At 43.7% G+C, this 20,443-nt stretch overlaps 1 protein-coding gene across 2 annotated transcripts in view; it reads right to left on the bottom strand.

Moving 5' to 3' along the window:
• The window catches only part of TIAM2 (TIAM Rac1 associated GEF 2), a 217,930-nt gene extending 198,084 nt beyond the window's left edge, over nt 1–19,846 (bottom strand). The window contains exon 1 of one of the 2 annotated variants that reach the window (XM_055309747.1): nt 19,739–19,846. The gene's annotated coding sequence lies outside the window, so the exon portion shown is untranslated. Of the gene's footprint in view, nt 1–18,837; nt 18,884–19,738 lie in introns of those variants that run through there. The other variant, XM_055309749.1, reaches the window with a different exon arrangement.
• Nucleotides 19,847–20,443: the final 597 nt, after the last annotated feature.

The raw sequence follows: 20,443 nt of genomic DNA, 5'->3' as shown, positions 1-20,443 counted from the left end.
TCATGACTTAAAGGGGTTTAGTTGGTGGGTTTGCTTTGGCTTTTAACAACTCCACCCACCCACTCAGCACAGAGGTAGAAAAAATAGAGGTGGTTTTTTTTTTTTTAAACTATATTCAATCAAAAGCTCAAAAGGAGGGTAAATCAAAACATGTAAGGATTATTCTTTCTCTTACTACTCTGTGGACTCATTTTTTCTCCAAAAACTCTCACAGGAAAAAAAAAAAAAAAAGGATGAGCAAGCAATGTGAAGAGGTATACAGTATAAAATGGAACAATGGAGGGAGAGGCAGTAGCAGGGATCAGGATCCCATCATAAAAGGTTTGTAATAAACTGGCCAGAACAGAAGATACCCTGAATTTAAGCTCTACTCAAATGCTAAATTTTATTAACCACTCCTCTTTTTCTTTCTGTAAAGAAATTCAGCACAGTATCAGCTTTGATATATTTATAATACTTCTCTTGGAGAAAGTCCAGAGTCTACATTTGGTTTTAAAAGAAGGTTCTTCCTGCATAGAAGCTATCTCAAAAAGCCAAAACACACATTCAGAAAAGCTGAGCCTCTTGTTAACATTTCCCAAGCAGACAGTAGCTATACACCATTTGGTACCCACCAGAATCCCTCCAAAAGTATCAAAAGGCTGCCAACTTCTCTATGCATTTATAAGAATAATCCTGAAAAAGTGTTTGTTTGCAGAAGAATTCCATTTTTACTGCTATGCCCATCAAAAGTTTACTATCTCCCCAGGGAGAGTTCACTAGTTTTAGTGACTTGGACAAATATTAAAATAGCTGTAATTAAATGGATTTTTGAGAGCCAGATAAGGTATAAAAACTGAAGACAATCCCCAAGGAATGAAAATTATGTTTAGTACGTTTAAATTATATACCAGTCAGAAGGTCACTGTCAGACACACCTCTGAAAAGACAGATCAGTATGAGTAAAGGAAGTATGCAATGAGACAAGCCATTTCACGGTTCAGTAGAGAGAGTGGCTGCAGTAACTGTGTTGTTCAAAACAAATACTTCATACCCAATTACCTTAATATGATAAGAAAAATCTGAGAAGCAGTACAATCTCTATTCAGTTCATTTGAATAAATGGAGATACTCAGGAAAACAGCAGCCTGAGGTCAAGTGCAAGGCAGAGAGCTTCTAATTCAAAATATCAAGCACATCCTAAATGGTTACCTGTCCCAAAGTTTCCTAACTAATGTCAATTCCAGAGCAGCGTCTTTACCCCTTAAAATGACAATTACATCTTGCAAATTGAGTGGCTACCTAACATATCTAAGGAATCATTTTTGACATCAGTCTGTGTTGTGGAGTGCTCACTCAACATTAATAAGGCCTGAAAAGAATTGCTTTTTTTTTTTTTAAACCTACTTTCCAGACTTAAGAAAAGGAGCAGCCTATAGATTTATGTATATACACAGCAATAGCTCCTGGGACCACCCCTCACCCCAAGCACCTCACCTCTGGGGAAACCAACCAGAATAAAACTAGAAACCTGTGATTCAGAGGGTAGGTCTGTAGATGGTCATTCCACAAGTATACACCATAGGCTGATACAATCTGTAGGCGTTATTACCACATACATTATCAGTTGCTAAGCATGAGCATTGGCGCCTGGGTAAAGCAGAGGGTAGGCAAAGCAGCGGTGATTTCCACATAGTTAAGAACAAGCAAACATCAGCGAGGGTCCACTAGCTGCTGGGGAGCCTCAGGTACTGCATCCACTACAGGAGTGAGGTGAACCCCCAGGGACCTCAGCTAGGCCCGTTGCTCCCCAATAGCCCCTCACCATCCACCTGGCACCTAAAACCCACCCTCAGAGCTGTGGTCTTCTGTTCAATTCAATCCTGCCAAGCTTTTTGAGAAAATATTTTGCTCCTTTCTATCTACCTTCCCCCCTAATTTTAAAAGTCATTATTGAGGGGCACCTGGGTAGCTCAGTGGTTGAGCATCTGCCTTGGGCTCAGGTCGTGATCCCGGGGTCGAGATCCCGGGGTTCCACATTGGGCTCCCAGTAGGGAGCCTGCTTCTCCCTCTGCCTATGTCTTTGCCTTTCTCTGTGTATCTCTCATGAACCTTTAAAAAATAAAAATCATTTGTGAAGAAAAGGCATAAAAGTGTCAGGAAGGCCTGACAGAGACATACATATTTTAGAAAAGCTCCCAAAGTGATTAAGAACCCTGGGGGCAGCCCAGGTGGCTCAGAGGTTTAGCACCGCCTTCAGCCCAGGGCGTGATCCTGGAGACCCCGGATCAAGTCCCACATCAGGCTCCCAGCATGGAGCCTGCTTCTCCCTCTGCCTGTGCCTGCCTCTCTCTCTCTCTCTCTCATGAATAAATTTAAAAAAATAAAATCTTAAAAAAACCCTTTACCTTGGGATGCCTAGTTGGCTCAGTGGTTGCTTATCTGCCTTCAGCTCAGGGCGTGATCCTGGAGACCCAGGATTGAGTCCCAAATCGGACTCCCTGCATGAAGCCTGCTTCTCCCTCTGCCTATGTCTCTGCCTCTTTGTCTCTCATGAGTGGATAAACAAAATCTTAAAAAAAAAAAAAAGACCCTTTCCCTAGACTGAGAACTATTGCTCTAGTTAAGGTTCCAACATGTTTTGTGAATAGTTCAGAGATATTCCACTCTATCTACCTTTCTATAGCATTCATTTACATACATATACATATATACACATATGTACAGATATACACATAACCCTACATAAATATATATTCATGTATAATGCTATATATATATCTGTATACATATGAGACATATTTTGCCTTATAACTTAATATACCCATATATGATGGTTATTTTTATATGTCAACTTAAAGAATGTTCTTGGCATGAGATTAGCATTTAAATTCATGAACCCTGAATAACAGGTTACCCTTCATGTCAGTAGGTCTCATCCAACCTTCTGTTGAAGGCCTGAACACAACTTTTAAGAAGACCAGCCTGAAAAATAGAAGAAGGAAAACTTCCAAATTCATTCTAGGAGGCCAGCATTACCCTGTTACCAAAACCAGATAAAGACACCACAGAGAGAGAGAGAGAGAGAGAGAGAGAGAGAGAGAGACAACTACAGGCCAATATCTCTGATGAACAGAGATGCAAAAATATTCAACAAAATACTAGCAAAACAAATCCAATAATACATTTAAAAAATCATTTACCGCAATCAAGTGGGATTTGTTTCCTGGTTGCAAGGGTGGTTCAATATTGGCAAAACAATGTCATACATCACATCAGTAAGAGAAAGGATAAGAACCACATGATCATTTCAATAGATGCAGAAAAAGCATTTGACAAAGTACAACATCCATTCATGATAAAAATCCTCAACAGGGGCATCTGGGTGGCTCAGCCAGTTAAACATCTGCCTTCAGCTCAGTCATCATCTCAGGATCTTGGGATCACAAGCCCTCCATCAGGCTCCCTGCTCAGCGGGAAGTCTGCTTCTCCCTCTCCCTCTCCCCCTTCTTCCCCCACTTGGTCTGTCTCTGTCTCTCTCTCTCTCTCTCAAATACATAAAATTTTTTAAAAAAGAGCTGTACTTATCAAAACAATATGGTACTGGCACAAAAACAGACACAAAGATCAATGGAATAGAACAGAAAACCCAGAAATAAACCCACAATTACACGGTCAATTAATCTTTGACAAAGCAAGAAAGAATATCCGATGAGAAAAAGAATGTCTCCTTGAGAAATGGTATTGGGAAAACTGGACAGAAACATGGGTGATTTTCTTACCCTGCACACAAAAATAAATTCAAAATGGGTTAAAGACCTAAATGTAAGGCCTGAAACCATAAAAGTCCTAGAAAAGAGCACAGACAGTAATTGCTTTGATACAGTAATTGCTTTGATACTGGCCATAGCAACTTTTTTCTAGACAGGTCCCGTGAGGCAAGGGATACAAAAGCAAAAATAAACTGTTGGGACCACATCAAAATAAAAAGCTTCTGTATAGCAAAGGAAATAATCAACAAAACTAAAAGGCAACCTATGGAATGAGAGAAGATATTTGCAAATGATGTATTCAGTAAAGGGTTAGTAGCCAAGATATATAAAGAACTTATAAAACTCCACACCTGAAAAAAATACAATTTAAAAATGGACAGAAGACATGAATAGACTTTTCTTCAGAGACATATAGACACATGAAAAGATGTTCATCATCACTTATCAAGGAAATGCAAATTAAAACCACAATGAGATAACACTTCACAACTTTCAGGGCTAAAATTAATACAAGAAACAACAGTTGTTAGTGAGTATGTGGAGAAAAAAAGAACCCTCTTGCAAACTGGTGCAGCCACTCTGGAGAACAGTATGGAAATTCACCAAAAAGTTAAAAACAGAACTACCCTATGATCCAGCAATCACACTGGGTATTTACCCAAAAAATCCAAAAATACTAATTAAAGGGATACATGCACACCCCTATATTTATTGCAGCATTATTTACAACAGCCAAGGTATGAAAGCAGCCCAAGTGTCTATCAACTGAATGGATAAAGAAGATGTGGTAAAGATACCACGGAATATTATTCAGCCATAAAAAAGAATGAAATCTTGTCATCTGCAATGACATAGATGGAGTGAGAAAGTATCATACTATGAGAAATAAATCAGAGAAAGACAAATACCATATGATTTCACTCATATGTAGAATTTAAGAAACAAAATAAATGAGCAAAGGGGGGATAAAAAGAGAGAAACCAAGAAACAGACTTCTAACTAGAGAGAACACACTGATAGTTTACAAAAGGAGGTGGTTGGGGAATGGGGGAAATAGGTGATAGGGATTAGGGAGGGCACTTGTGATGAGCACCCAGTAATTAAAATAAAAACTGCAAAAAAAAATTTTTTTAAAGGCCTGCCTAAACAAACTTTTTTTTTAAAGTCTGAAACTTTATCAGACTTCACCAGCACCATCGGCTCTCCTGGGTCTCCAGGCTATCTGCCCACACTACAGATTTTGTATCTACCAGTCTCCAAGATCATATGAGCCACTTGCTTATAATAAAACTCTTAATACAGTAGCATTATTAACAATAGCCAAATCATGGAAAGAGCCCAAATGTCCATCAACTGATGAATGGTTGAAGAAGATGTGGTACATGGGGCATCTGGGTAGCTAGGTGGGTTAAGTGTCTGCCTTCAGCTCAGGTCGTGATCCAGGGACCTAGGATCCAGCCCCAAGTTGGGCTCTCTGCTCAACAGGGAGCTTGCTTCTCCCTCTCCCTCTTCCTGCTGCTCTGCCTACTTGTGTGCTCTCTCTGTGTGTCAAATATTTTTTTAAAAAGGATGTGATACATATATACAATGAAATATTAGTCATCAAAGAATGAAATCTTGCCATTAGTAACAACTTGGATGGAGCTAGAGTATTATGCTAAGTGAAAAAGTCAATCAGAGAAAGACCTATTTCACTCACATGTGGAATTTAAGAAACTAAACAGATGAAAACACGGGAAAGAGAAGGAAAAAGGAGAGGGAAGCAAACCATAAGAGACTCTTCACAACAGAGAACAAACTCAAGGGTTGACAGAGGCAGGTGGGCTGGGGATGGGCTAGATGGGTGATGGGTATGAAGGAGGGCACTTGTGATGAGCACTGGACATTATATGGAAGTGATGAATCACTGAATTCCATTTCTGAAATCTGAAACCAATATTACACTGTATACTGACTAAAATTTAAGTAAAAATTTTGAAAAAAATAAAATTATAAAAATCTACAGAAAATAAAACTCTTGTATGGCTATATGTATCCTAATATATCCTACAGAATCCTAATATACTATATACAATACCACACATGCACACATATATGCATATACACCCATATATATATATAAACTAAAAAGTTTCAAGAAATAATTATCCTTACTGCATGCAATATACTTAGATACTTTCTATTCCATATTATGCTTTGTTATTCTAACTCATGTGTCTCAACATGGATATTGGTCAAAAAAGAAAAGTCAGAAAGCCACCAGAATAATAATAATAATAAAAAAGTCTATGCCTAGAATTCAAAAAAAATTAAAAAAAAAAACCTGACCCACTAAACTGATGTCACTTGCCATAACAGCTTGAAAAACGCTGTATATTGTACAGTGTTCTATACCTGAATGTCTACATGTAACACATATTTATGGATACTTATTTTGTAGATCTTTTCTTATAATGACAGTAAGATAAGGAAAAAGTGAAAATAAGAGTTTCCAAAAGCCCAAAACAGAATCATTGAAAACCAAAATCTAGTTTAAACTAAGTCACCATTTACCTTAAGGCTGATCTTAGGGTTTCCATAAAGTGAACGACAAAAGGAATCAAGAACTGTAGGCAAACATCCTCTTTGGACATTTGTGACTTATGAGATCTTTTATTCCTTTTACTGAAACATTAGTACTGCCACTCTCCCTTCTCATCTATTTTCCAGCAAAGATTCCAGTCAAGATTAGGAAATTCAATTTCAGGCTTGACCATCAGACTTACAAGAACAGGTTAAATTATATGAAGTCAATTACATATACTGGCTAAATACAAAGGCAGGAAGGTGCATCCCTGTTACCCAAATCATCCCCACCCCCTTCCTTCTATTTCCTTTCTACATTTCTACCTGAAATGAGCTGTAAATCTTTTGTTACCATGAAGGTCTCAAACTCATTTACTTCCTACCTATTTACATCTCCCACACACAGTTTCTTATATTAAAAAGCACAGATGATATTCTTCCAACCTTTTAGGTAGCAGTCTACAGCACCAAGAGCATACAGAATGAAAGAGAAAGGTACCAATGCTTGGGGCCTTAGAAATTCTCTTCCATGGGATTCATGACTACATTCAGTTCTATAGAGGGGCCCCAAGGACTTTCCCCATCCCATCTCAGGGAAGTAGGAAAGCCAAAAGGACACATGAATCCTTTTGTCCTCTGCCCCTGCTGTAACTCACATAATGCCAGTTTATGTCTTTTGTATTTTGGAGATTCACGAAACATGTAGTTTGGAACAAAAGAGTTCTCTGATTTCAAAGGTGTGAAAACTATTAATATTGACATTTCACAAATAGGAAACAAACTTGGAGAAGGGGGATGCTGTCTATGGATCTACGACCCCATTCAGTGCAACCAGCACTGGACCTCTAGAGCAGCAGTCCTCCAAATGTTCTCAGGATCAACAGAAGCAGCAGCTCTTGAAAACTTCTTAGAAATGAAAATCCTAAGACCAGATCCTAATTGGAAAGAGTGGTGGGGTAGGGGGCACCCAACCATTTGTGTTTTAACAGATGCTCCAGGTGATTCGGATGCCTTGAAGTTTAAGAGCCTCTGTCCTGGAGCAAAGCCCATTCTTTCTATTATTCTCTTCCTCTTACTATTCTAATCCCGCATCTCTACAAGAAGCACACATGAAGCAACCGCTCCCAAAATATTGAACCTAAATTGCAGAGTCACCCACTGAAAAGGTAAAGACATCACGAGGAGGTATTCAAATACAGCTACCACGCCCACCATGAATTTTTTTCTTTTGTCACAGTGAGAACATCCATATCCTAAAGAGTCAGAAAAAAGTTTCAGAGTTTTCAAGGACTCCTTCAAGAGGGCAGGATTCACAAATATTTCAGAAATTAAACCTCAAAAGGGCTGCGCAATGCTAAGAAATGAAAACCAGGATCATAGTACCTAGACTGTCAGTGACCAATAATATCTAAGAATAGCACCAAAAAGACAGATAGAACATGGGAAGATTAGTAAACTATGAGACAGCTCCTTCTAGAAAAACCTAGTTCAGGTACCTAAATAAAAAAGTAGAAACACAACAATTTCTCATCCCCAGCCTAAACTGATTAATTCCACCAGGCCTCACAGTTGGTAAGGTTCAAGGTAGAAATCTGTCATCTACACAGGTCAATTTGCTGACTTGCAAAATAAACACACAAGAGGCACCATACAGACTAACTGTCGTGAGCCACAGGTCAATTTCATTTTAACAGATTTCAAGAGTGCCAAATGGGAAATTATAACATGAAGCCTGAACACCTAAAATTAAGAAACACTGTAAGAATCATACTATTCAAACCCTTAATTCATTTTTTCCTTTATGAAATAAAATCTTTCAAACTAGTTCCTATCAAGCACTCAGTAGGTGAACTTTCATCCTGAAAAGTAAATACAGTGTATACCAAAGTGGAGAGGCTTCCGGGTGGGGTGACAAGAGGGAGAAGCCTTTAGCTAATTTCCTGAATTGACTAATGTGAATAGTATAATTGGCTCACAAAGAACATTGATATTGCCATAGACTCTGCTCATTTATTCACTTTAGATTAATTAGTATAAAGGGATCCATTATAATAATGAAGATTTGAGAGGTAAAGCCCTCCTCATCTCTTAGCAACGTTCCCCTACCTGCCACCCCACACAAACTCCTACTGTTTGCGTATCTGCCAAAACCCTACAAAATACCTCAACAGCAAAGACGGAACACTTGCAAACCAGACTTCAGACCACAATAATTAGTAGAGGTTGAAAGAATTTAAAATATCAGTTGTTGCTTTTTAAAACAATTAACAAAAATATCACAGCTATTTGTAAACATAAAGGCAAGACAAAGCCACGTATCTTCCTACTCAAAACAAAGGGGTGAACTAGAGGTGCTCAGCTGGCTCAGTTGGGAGAGCATGCAGTGTTAATCTCAAGGTTGCGAGGTTTTTGTTTTGTTTTGTTTTTGTTTTTTAAAGATTTTGCTTATTTGAGAGACAGAGAGAGAGAGAGAGAGAGAGAGAGAGAGAGAGAGAGCATAAGCAGGATAGCAGCAGCAGGAGAGGGAGAAGCAGGCTCCCCACTGAGCAGGGAGCCCGATGCAGGGCTCAATCCCAGGACCCGGAGATCATGACCCAAGCTGAAGGCAGACGCTTAACCAACTGAGCCACCTAGTCACCTCAGGTTGTGAGTTCAAATCCCATGTTGGGTATAGCAATTACTTACAAAAATAAAATCTTTTTTAAAAAAGGGGTGGGGGTGAACTAGACTGCTTTGTAAAATTCCTTTCGGCCCAAAATAATTTATGTAGTACCCTCAAATCCCCTACTCACAAATTATTAGGAAAAGGTCTATTTCTCTTTGTGCAGATCACACAATCTGCTTTAACCAACATAATAAGCTCCAGGTGTAGGCCATTCCATGTAAAATTGTACATTCCTTTGGACAGCCTCTAAAGTACACAAGCTAAGAAGTTATTACTGCTTTTGCTAATTCTAAAAAGTCACAGGTTTCGTTTCCATTCCCATAGAAAATCTAAAACATTTCCTAGTTCTTTGATGCAGTCCTCATAACAGGTCCTCCTAATTGTTAAGCAGAGGGAGGAAAAAAAAAAAGTCTAAAATAAAGAATCCTGGGATGGAAGCCTAGCTCTGTTTGCCATCAACCTCTTTTTTTTTTTTTTAATTTTTTTTTATTTGCTTATGATAGTAACAGAGAGAGAGAGAGAGAGAGAGAGAGAGAGAGGCGCAGACACAGGCAGAGGGAGAAGCAGGCTCCATGCACCGGGAGCCCGATGTGGGATTCGATCCCGGGTCTCCAGGATCGCGCCCTGGGCCAAAGGCAGGCGCCAAACCGCTGCGCCACCCAGGGATCCCTGCCATCAACCTCTTATGATAGAGGATTAAACCAAGTCATTTAATTTCCCTCAAACATCAAGCTTCCCATCTGAGAAATGAGTTGAATTATAAGATTTCTAAAGGTTATTCTGTTCTAAAATGCTTACTGAGGAGTGCCTAGGAGGTTCAGTCGGTTAAGCATCCGATTCTTGATTTTGGCTCAGGTCATGATCTCAGGGATGTGGGATCAAGTCCTGCATCCGTGTTGGGCATGAAGCCTGCTTGGGATCTCTTCTCTCCTTCTGCCCTTGCCCTCACCTCTCCCACTCCCCCTCTCTAAAAACAAACAAATAAATAAAATGCTGATACATGACAACTATTAAATACCACACTATTTGTGATTTGAGGCATTTTTAATGTGTATGTGAATACAAATCCTGTATCACTATTTTTAAAAGTGTGTAATATCTTCTACACACAAAAATATAAATGTACTAAAATTATTCAAGAATTTCTAATGCATTCCAAAAAATGTTTAAAATTTTTCTTTTAAACACAAAAATTCTGAGGTGATATTTAACGTTGACAATAAAATGGGTATGTGCCCATCCAATTTCAGAACTACCCATTTATTGATCTGCTGAAAATTCCAAGTGTTGGCTGCCAAAGGTGTATGCACCATTTGAGATTTAGTCAATTTTCTAACTAATGAGATTTATCAAGCCATCAAAATTTAGTTTCTGTGACAGACAGCTTTTCAGAAAATGCCATATTGCAATGACATTTTCAACACATACTGAGGCTCCAGCGATGTCAACCGTCCTTCTGGATTCAATTTCCTCACACATTTAGACTTAATGGCCAAGGTGGAACTTATTACAGATGGATTTCGTGACATCCTCCAATTTTTAGACAGGTAATTTTAAAATTCCTATTACATGGAAACCATTTTGAAATAGAACTAAGCAAAATACTGCCTGTTAGAGTTTAGGAAATGATCTTCACTGAGGATAGAGATGCTTTGTCACCCATAGTTATTACAAAATAGATGTTCCTAAATACTCTAAAATGTTCTCTTCTAATTTTCACTATTAACATGCTTATAATTAATATATTTAACAAATCTTTTCTTTAAAGACCAAAGGTTTCTTAAGACCTAGATCCTAGGCGGATCCCCCAATGAGCATGGGCTGAAATGGGGCTCGACCTCAGGACCAGGAGATCACCATCCAAGAGTCCCACACTCATTTGCCTGAGCCACCCAGGAGCTCCCCATCCCAAAAGTTTCTTTAAAAAAAAAAAAAAAAGTACCCGTCAAACCACAAATCACAGATCAATTAGAAAATTAGGAAAAATATTACATTTCTAAGTGGATAACTTCCAAGGCTCTTGCCTGTCTCTGGCAAATTAACACGGCTAGGTCCTCCCAAGCCTAGACAAGACACGTCGGACAGGCACTGAGGAGGTGGAAGGACACAAGAAAGTATGCTTGAATTTTCCTGCACACACCCACCTCCTCACCAGGCTGAGTGTCCTACAAGGGCAAATGTCAACCAAAGGGCAGAGTTTCTCAAACTACAGCCACCAGCAACACCTGATGTGCCTGATAAAATGCATCCCAGATCTCCAGAATCATCTTCTCATAGTAAGTTCCAGGAATCTGCCCTTTCATCGACAGTGAAAGTTAATTTTCACTTCGAAACTGACAGGCAAATTCAAGTTCGAGAACCGCCATCGCTGGCCTCAGTTTCTCCACCTGTAAGAGAAGGTAACAAGACCTGATCACCACCTAAGCCCTCTTCTGACTGGTCGTCTTCACAACTCATCCTGTTAAGGCTCAGCAATGCCATCACTTTATCAAATTTTCATAGTAGCTCCACCTGGGACCCACTGTGGCTCCTCTGTTCTATGCACCCCTCCACCCCCACCCCATGGCACCGGTGTTTATACATATTCCACACCTGCCCTGCTCTCCAGAACTCCACCTTCCCTACCCCCACTAAGGCACTGATCCTACCTCAGGTTCTTCCCCAGCCCTTCCTCTAGTTCAACACCAAATCCTCTACACCCAGTTCCAGAGGACCTGATATCCATATTCTCCATGACCCCCAAGACCACAGATAATCACCTCCCAACAATGTCTAATTACTCATTCTGGATTTGCCAAGGCCAAACACACTCCTGGCCCTGCCATCCTTACCAGCATTGGGTGATGGCTCCCAGACCTCCAATAATATTCAGACGCCAGTTAGCATAATAGCAGAGAACAAAAACGCTACTTCTAAATTCTCATAACATTTTTTTCTTGTTTTCTTATATTCCAATACTGCCTAGAATCATTGAGTTTTATAGCTGAAAAGGCATTTAGTCCAATGTGATTTCCCTGGCCACCAAAGTTGCAAATTAAGAAATGGAAACTCAGGGAGGAGGTCATGTTTTGCTCAAGATCCCACACCTATTTTTGGCGAAACTACCCAAAACCTAGGCTCTTAAATCTCTCCAAAACCCACAGCTCTAGTCTTTGGTCAATATGGTATGCTGACTGCCTGGGCAATTACCAAGAACAATTCAATCCAACACATACCAGCAGCTTCCAAATAGTTCATCCTTTGTTGCCCATCAGAAAGGAGAAAAATGAAGGTTCGAATAAAAGTCATCTGGGGCCCAAAGCATCACAAATAGCAGATGATCACTTCTAAATAGATAATAAGGAATCCAACCGAGAGAGGGGAAGGACACAGACACACAAACAATCTCAATTTGGGCGTTACAGCCATTCAGCAGATCACCCCTAAGAGCCGCGTGTAGAGGATGGAGTATACTTTTCAAGAAAAAATAAGGGGATAGGAAAGTACCAGGGAGGGACGCCTGAGTGGCTCAGCGGTTGAGCGTCTGTCTTTGACTCAGGGCATGATCCGGGGGTCCTGGGATTGAATCCCACATGGGGCTCCTACAGACAGCCTGCTTCTCCCTTTGCCTGTGTCTCTGCCCCTGTCTCTCATGAATAAATAAAATCTTTTAAAATAAAAAAAAATAAATTAAAAAAAAAAAAGGAAAGTACCAGGGAGAGCTTCAGGAGGAGGACATCTGAGATAAGCTGAGAGGGCTGAGCGCTCTCCAGAAGAAACAACAAAACTCTCATGCAAGAGAAAATGAAAAGAAGCAAGCCACTAACAGAGCTGGATGTGTATATGACAAGTGGATCCAGTCAGAGGTGATTCTGATTTCAAGTCTTATGTAAAATGAAATTATTTGATGCGGTGTGTTTCTCAACAAGATGTTCAGCAGACGGCTGTGAAGGGAGAGTTATTACAGAGAACTATGGTTTCATAGAGTCATTTTTCTAGAGGGAAAATTCAAAAATGGAACAGTTAAATGCAAAAATATTTCAGTTTTGGATTTGGCAAACATTCATCAAGGTTTCATGTCTACATACAGTAATTATTAATCCCAGACGTTTCAAATGCCACCAACACAAATGATAACTTAATTCATTTTAATGTATTCCAGATGTGCTCTTCCTCAGCCTCTGTTCCTAAGTGCAAAGGCCTTCTTTTGAAAGTACAAAAATATCCATTTTAAACCAGCTTCATGGTTATCCAGAGTGGTAAGGGCAAATATGACTATTATCCTATCAACTACCAGCCTAGTGTGAAGCCTGAAGAGGCAAACTGATGAGAAGGACCCGATGCCTCAGCTACCAGAAGACATTAGATGAACCACTGGAACACAATTTCATTTCACCTTCTTCCTGAGAAATTTCAGGCCCTCCTATATATAGGGAAGTTGTCAATTGAATAAAAGGTATATTCCAGACCAAAACCTAGATATAGTAAGACCAGTATAATGACATTGCTACCACCCCACATGTAGGAAAGACAGCAAAATTTTTAACTTTTTTATTAATAAAGTTCACTTGAAGAGTCAAATACCTGGCAAAGGGTCACTCAACCTTATAATCACAATATCCAATATCACCTTTAAAAATTGTTTTTAAACAATTTTTCAGCAAACACTTCACATACTATCAGCCACCACTTCAGAGTGTCCATTAACTACCACACTAAATCCAGAAGAGATAGAGAAAGAATAAGCACAGGGCTCCCTGTGTGATGGAGAAATCACCAACAACTAAATATCACACAATGCATGCAACGACTGATCTAGACCACATGCTCACAGAGTGCCTAGAAACCCAAGAGAGGCTGAACCTCCTCTGAAGGAAGGCCCGGCAGAGTCGCAACGATGAAGGCAACAGAGTGCCGAAAAGGGAAGAACCATCAAAGGGAATGGTGTGCAAAGAAATGGAAAAACAAAGGAGGGGGCCCATACTTTGCCACACCACCCTGCGGCTCCATCCTTCTGAACATCCTTACTTTACACAGTTTGAGAAAGCCACATTGCACATACAGGGAGGAGGGGACTTCCAAAACTCATTGTGGCAGGCAAGGTTCTAAGTACATTATGTAAATTAATTCATCAGTTTCTCAATTCTCAAAACAATCTTCCTTGAGGAATACACTGCTGTCCCCCTCCTTTTAAAGATGGAAACCCAGAGGCATAGAAAATTCTTTACCACACAAAAACCACTTTGGAAACCGATGGTCATCAGAAGGGAGGTGGGGGGGGGGTGGATGAAATAGATGGAGGGCATTAAAAATACTCTCATCTTGACAAGCACCGAGTACCACATAGCTTCCCCCACACACACACCGCACAGAATTCTTGAAGCATTTTATCATACACCTGAAACTAGCAACACTGTATGTTTAACTATACCAGAATTTTAAAAATTTTTAAAAACCACTTTGAGGGATGCCTGGGTGGCTCAATGGTTGAATGTCTGCCTTTGGCTCAGATGTGATCCCTGGGTCCTGGGATCGTGTCCTTCACTGGGCTCCCCGCAGGGAGCCTGCTTCTCCCTCTGCCTGCGTCTCTGCCTCTCAGGAATAAATAAATACAATCTTTAAAAAAAAAAAAATACTGAGTTTTAAACTAACACACTGCGTGAAAACCCATCAGTATACTTTAAAGACAATGGGAATCTATACCTTTTACCAGTTTAAGGGAAGATTTGCAAGCTTATTCACTATGTCACTTTCCAAACCACTAATGACAAGAGAACCTTCAAAATTCCAGTTTTGCCTCTTGTTCCCGATGCAAAGGCATCAGTAATGGGAACTCCTGAAGAGCTACGTCCAAGAGACACAGACAGAAATCTAACCATGAATTTAAAAGAAACCTCGTAACCCAACACCATGAAAGCTGCAGTCCAGATTCTGTTACTCAATCTACAAACCTCATAAATGGAAACAAAGCAGACCAACTTCCAGCTGGAAGGAATGCCTGGAGAGGAGCGGGCCGGATCCCAGGGCAGGCGGAATCCAAGACAGGAAACACACCACACGCCCCTGGAAGGGGAACCTCCTGGGGCCACCAGCCTGTATCTACTGGCCCTGGTCTGTGGGCAGGCTTCAGATTGGGAGCTTCTGGCTCTTCCTTAAAATTCTGAACCCAGCCATGAAAATAAAAGCTTTCAAATTCTAGGTTGTTAGGAAGATCCTTGATTCACCTACAATTACAGACATGCCAAGTGTTGATAGGATGAAAGGGAAACAGGCAGAGGTGGGTCAGGTGTGTGACTGCATTACTGGGTGAAGTTGGGTGAAGGGCCCCCACATGTTCCCAATCTTCTTCAATGTTGCTGAGATGAGTGAACACCCTCAACTGGACGCGATCCTCCCTGCCCACCACACTGTCACACACCAAGCCCATTTCACTATCTAGCTCAAGGAAACCCTGTCAGTCCCTAACCCTCTACACCACTGCCTTTCAGCATCCGCCCTATAACAACTGCTCCTCCTTCCCCCAGCCCAGGCTTCCTACATCCACCCACCACAAACCTACCAGGGGCATGGTTTAAAATGCAAATCTCCTCTGCCAAAAAGGTGACTTGCTCAAGTGATCTGCTCTTCTGTCACAATGTCTCTTGCCTTTCCTCTCTGCTGGAAGTTCTCTTACTTCAAAGTTTAAGTAAGGTACTTAATACAACCTAAGAGCTCACTAAATGTCTAGTCCATCTTGAAGAGCAGTGTCAGCTTCAGTTCCTTCCTCATTCTGCAAAAGCCTCAGTGCTCTCTTCAGAGGAATTAATGGGACCAGGTGGACGCAGAGCCTAGCACAGTCCCTGGTAGGCACTTCCTGCCACAGATTCCCTCCTGTTACTATTCAGTGTTCCAAAGTGTGCAAAGTACTTTCACACGTCAGCTCATTCGACCCTTCTAATAGTTCTGACACTTAGGAGGTTACATGAAGAAACTAGGGCTGGTGATGTGTAAGGCTTGCAGAATCAAGGCTAGTTTTTGGCAAGACCTACTGATTCCAAGTCCTGATGCCTTGTCAGGAGTTCTGGCATTGTTTGTTTATAGAAAAGAATTCCTACCCAGCTCTTCCATGAAATTTATCCAACAAAAAGTGTTATTTTATTGCACTTGTGGCCAAATGGCACCATAATGGACTCAAAGGACTTTGGTTTGTGCTATCTCAAATAATTCCTTTAAGTAAACTATCAACTGGCTCATTCATTCACGCCTTCATTTAGCAAATATTTATCATATGGCAATTGGACACCAGGCACTGTGTTTGGTGCTGGAAATCTTCCCTTTCCCTGAGAAATTATACAAGATTTTCCAACTGAAGCCAACAATGGAATGTACAGACTGCCAGTACCTGAAAAGGTATCTGAATAAACAATGAGTTAAGAGGCAGAAAATAGGGATCCCCGGGTGGCGCAGCGGTTTAGTACCTGCCTTTGGCCCGGGGCACGATCCTGGAGACCCGGGATCGAATCCCACATCGGGCTCCCGGTGCATGGAGCCTGCTTCTCCCTCTGCCTGTGTCTCTGCCTCTCTCGCTCTGTGTGACTATCATGAATAAATAAAAATAAAAAAATAAAAAAAAAGAGCCAGAAAATATGAATGCTCATCCTGGCTATGCTCCTACATTGGCTCTGTGACCTTAGACAAGGCCCTGGTACTAGAGTTCCTCCTCTATAAAAAACGGGAAAACAGGCCCATATTATCTTTAAAGTTATTCTGTGCTATGAATTCTAGAGATTTCAGGATTCCACACAATCGGGAAGTTCTCTTGACATTGACGAGTATATTTTATACCACAATCTTATAAAATTTTATTTTTCAGATGACTTAAGTTCTTACACGAAATGACACTTCAATTGAACTTATTAAACGTTAACATAAGCAAAGCTCTTTAATGGCCTTACTTTCAAGATTCTTGTACCCTTCTCAACAAATCATGATCAGGCGTAAACCTTAGTGCCTTAAAAAGCAGCTTAGGAGGTCCACTACATGTTGGCACACATATCTGATGCCCACCTATAAATTCATACTCCCAGATTCTTCCCTGTAATCAAGTAGAAGACATCTAAGAATCACCCTGAACAGCCAGACATAAGATACAGCAAACTGAAGCACATTCCTATATGCTGACTTATCTGAGAAATCTTCCCCCAAACACTTGCTTCAGAATTTTCTAGAGTCACATAGAAGTGAGCCTTTCTTTTCTCACTCACTCTGGGAACCTTAACTGAGCTCCTGCTCTGTCAGCTTCTGTGATGGATGCTGAGTAGAGCAACAGAATGAAACAGGGCCATCACTAGCGCACACTGTGTTTTTGGGTGAATTACAAAAGATGCCCTGTTCCACTAGAGATGGATTTGGTAAGTGGGTGCAAACTGGATCTCTGCCCACCAGAGAGGATAACCTTGGGCAGTGAACATGCACTTGCCCACCAGAGAGGATAACCTTGGACAGTGAACATGCACAACTGTACAAGGTAGCATAGCTAGATGTGTTCTTAAAAAATCATGCTCTAGTAGAGGCACTGCCTACTGTAAGAAAAAGAGCTTAAATGCCTAAAGGGGGAAGAAAAGGCTCCTGGAGAAGGTATTTGACTGACACATGAAGGATGTGTGGGTAAACAGCAGATGGGAATCAGTATAAAAAGAGTGTAAGCGCAATGTTCATTCATTCCAGATAGTGATCTAGAAATGACAACTTGGAAGTAGTATGATGTGTTTGGCAGTGTGTAGTGCATGTGTGTAAGGAGAGGGCGGGGAACTCGGGGAACAGTCCCTGGACAAGAATGAAAAGGCAGGCAGGAGCCAGATTATGAAGCACCTTATATGGCATGACATGTTAAGGTGCGGAAACTGATTCTGATATCACTAGGGGCTTGTTTTGCCACTGAAAATAAACTCTACCTCAAGAATACTTTGCCATATTGTTTTTACATTTGCCAATCACAAAAAGCTCTGATACCCTAAAGCAACAAGTCTTATCCTATAAGCCAAGCAGGCAAAATCCAATAGAAGAGGCACCAAGTTTTTTTTGACACTTCATTTTCAGAATATTAAAAACCTTCAAGAATACCAGGAAAGGGGCCACCTGGGTAGCTCAGTGGTTTAGCGTCTGCCTTGGGCTCAGGGTATGATCCTGGAGTCCTGGAATCGAGTCCCACATCTGCCTCCCTTCATAGAGCCTGCTTCTCCCTCTGCCTGTGTCTCTGCCTCTCTCTTGCTCTCTCTCATGAATAAATAAAATCTTAAAAAAAATACCAGGAATGATCTTTAAATATGTATATACACAAGTTCTATTGGTTATGCTCAAATTATAAGCCTAGTAATTGACACCTTTTATTCAGAGCCTAGGTCTGAAATATTTATAGCATATGGTCTGCACCTGTAAGAAACTTGTTAAGACTTATTTTAAAAACTTCTAGGGACGCCCCAGCTTAAGCCATTGGAGAGGGAATTGGTGATAGCCAGGTGTTATCCATTAAAATAATTTTGTCAGCAGCATTTGTGAAACAGGAGGTAGAATGGGTGAACGATCATAAGATGGGAACCCAAGACCTTCACCACCTAGAAATAAACGTCTTATCAGGGCCCAAGGCTGCCTGGAAGATTTCAGGGGAAGCCAGGCTGCCTGTTACAGGGTCGGGGCGGAGGCAACGCAGAAAAACCTCCCCAGGCACAGAACGAGCTTCAGAGCCAAGCAGCCTCCTCGCTCTCGCTCTCCCTCTCCCTAATTAAAGTCACCCCCATTTTGCTAGTTTAAAAAGTAAGAAGGGGCCGAAGCTCATCCATATTATTAAGTTTCACCATTTCTTAAAGATAGACTCCCCTGGGCAATCTTACTCCGTACCTCCACGGCGGCTGTCCGCAGTCAATTGTGGGAAGAAAGGACTCTTTTCTTCCTTAACTGGTTTTGGTGAATATGATCCATTTGGGACACAATGTGTCGGCTTTCCCAGGAACTTGGCACCTCGCCCCCCCCCCCAATCCCCAGGAGCAGAGCCCGTCGGGGCGCTCGGCGGGGTGGGGCGGGCGCGGAGGGGCTGGTGTCCTCCCACCTCCGCGCCCCCCGGCTCTCCCCGACGCCCCCCTCCCCCCTCCCCAGGAGCAGGGCGCGTCGGGGACACTCGGTGGGGCGGCCGCGGAGGCTGGTGCCCCCCCTCCAGCCCCCGGCTCTCCCCGACGCCTCCCTCCCCCCAGGAGCAGGGCCCGTCGGGGACACTCGGTGGGGCGGCCGCGGAGAGGCTGGTGCCCCCCCCCGCCCCCGGCTCTCCCCGCCGCCCCCTCCCCAGCCCGCAGGCCCCAGCGCCGGGGGGCCCGCGCCTCTGCAAGCTGAGCCTCCGCGGGCCACGACCTGCTCCCCGGGCCCTCCCCGGGCTCCGCCGCGCGCCCCCACGACGGCTCGGCCCGGGCCCGGGAGCCCTGCGCGCCCGCGGCGCCGGTGGAGGAGAGCGGTGCCCGCGCTGCCGCCGTCCGCGGGGTCCGCGTCCCGCTCCCGCCCCCACCCCGACCCCCACCCAGCTCCCTCCCGGGGTAAAGGGGGGCGGCGCGGGGAAACAAAGCGGAGGGGAGGCGGGACGGCGGGCCGGGCCGCCCGCAGAGGAGGCGGCGACGGGGCAGGGACCGGGGCAGGGACCGGGGCAGGGGCCGGGGCAGGGACCGGGGCAGGGACCGGGCAGGGACCGGGGCCGGGGCGCACCCTCCCTCCCGCCCGCCCGCCGCCGCCCGCCGCCGCCGCCCGCGCCCCTTACCTCGGCTCCAGCGCCCGCCGCCCGCCGGCCTCACGGCTGCTCCCGCCCCGCCCGCTGCGCCCCCGGCGCGGGGCCCCGCGGGCAGGCCGGCGGCGCGGGGCACGAGAGGTCGCCGCGTCCCCGGGTCCTCCCGGCGGCCCTCGCCCTGCGCGCAGCGCCTGTGGCGGCGAGAGGGGCCGCGCCTCCTCCCGGGCCGCTCGGCCCGCCTCCCTCCCCGCCCAGCCCTCCCCTCCGCCCCGGCCCCTCCCCGGCCCGCGCCGAGCCCCCGCCGCCCGGCCCCGACCGTCGCCTCGCGGGCTGGCTCAGGACGCGCCGCCCTCGCGCTCCAGGGCCTTCCCCGGGGGGCTGAGCCCGGCGAGGGCGGCCCTCGGGCACCCCGGGGACAGCAGCCGGACGGGCCCCCGGTCTCGCCGAGGGAGGCAGGCGACGCCTGAGTGGAGACCGGAGGGCGCACGAGAATCCGGGCCTTGGAGTTGGAGACGCTGAGGGGTTTAGGAGAGAATCCCGAGTAACCCCGAGGGAGAGGCGCGGGGAAGGCTGCGGAGCTCCGACGCGGCCCCCTGCGGAGGACAGGGAAGGGGAGATGTGGTCCAGGTGGGCTCCCCGAGGAGCAGGCGCCGAGACGGGACAAGCCTGGAAGGACTTCTTAGGGGAAATGGCTGTGGGATTGAATGGGGAAAGGATCCCCATTTTATGCACGCGGGA

The sequence above is a fragment of the Nyctereutes procyonoides genome, unplaced genomic scaffold (assembly GCF_905146905.1).
Source record: "Nyctereutes procyonoides isolate TBG_1078 unplaced genomic scaffold, NYPRO_anot_genome, whole genome shotgun sequence".
NCBI lineage: Eukaryota > Metazoa > Chordata > Mammalia > Carnivora > Canidae > Nyctereutes > Nyctereutes procyonoides.
The sequence above is the reverse complement of the archived record's forward strand: the minus strand, read 5'-3'. Positions and strand labels throughout refer to the sequence as shown.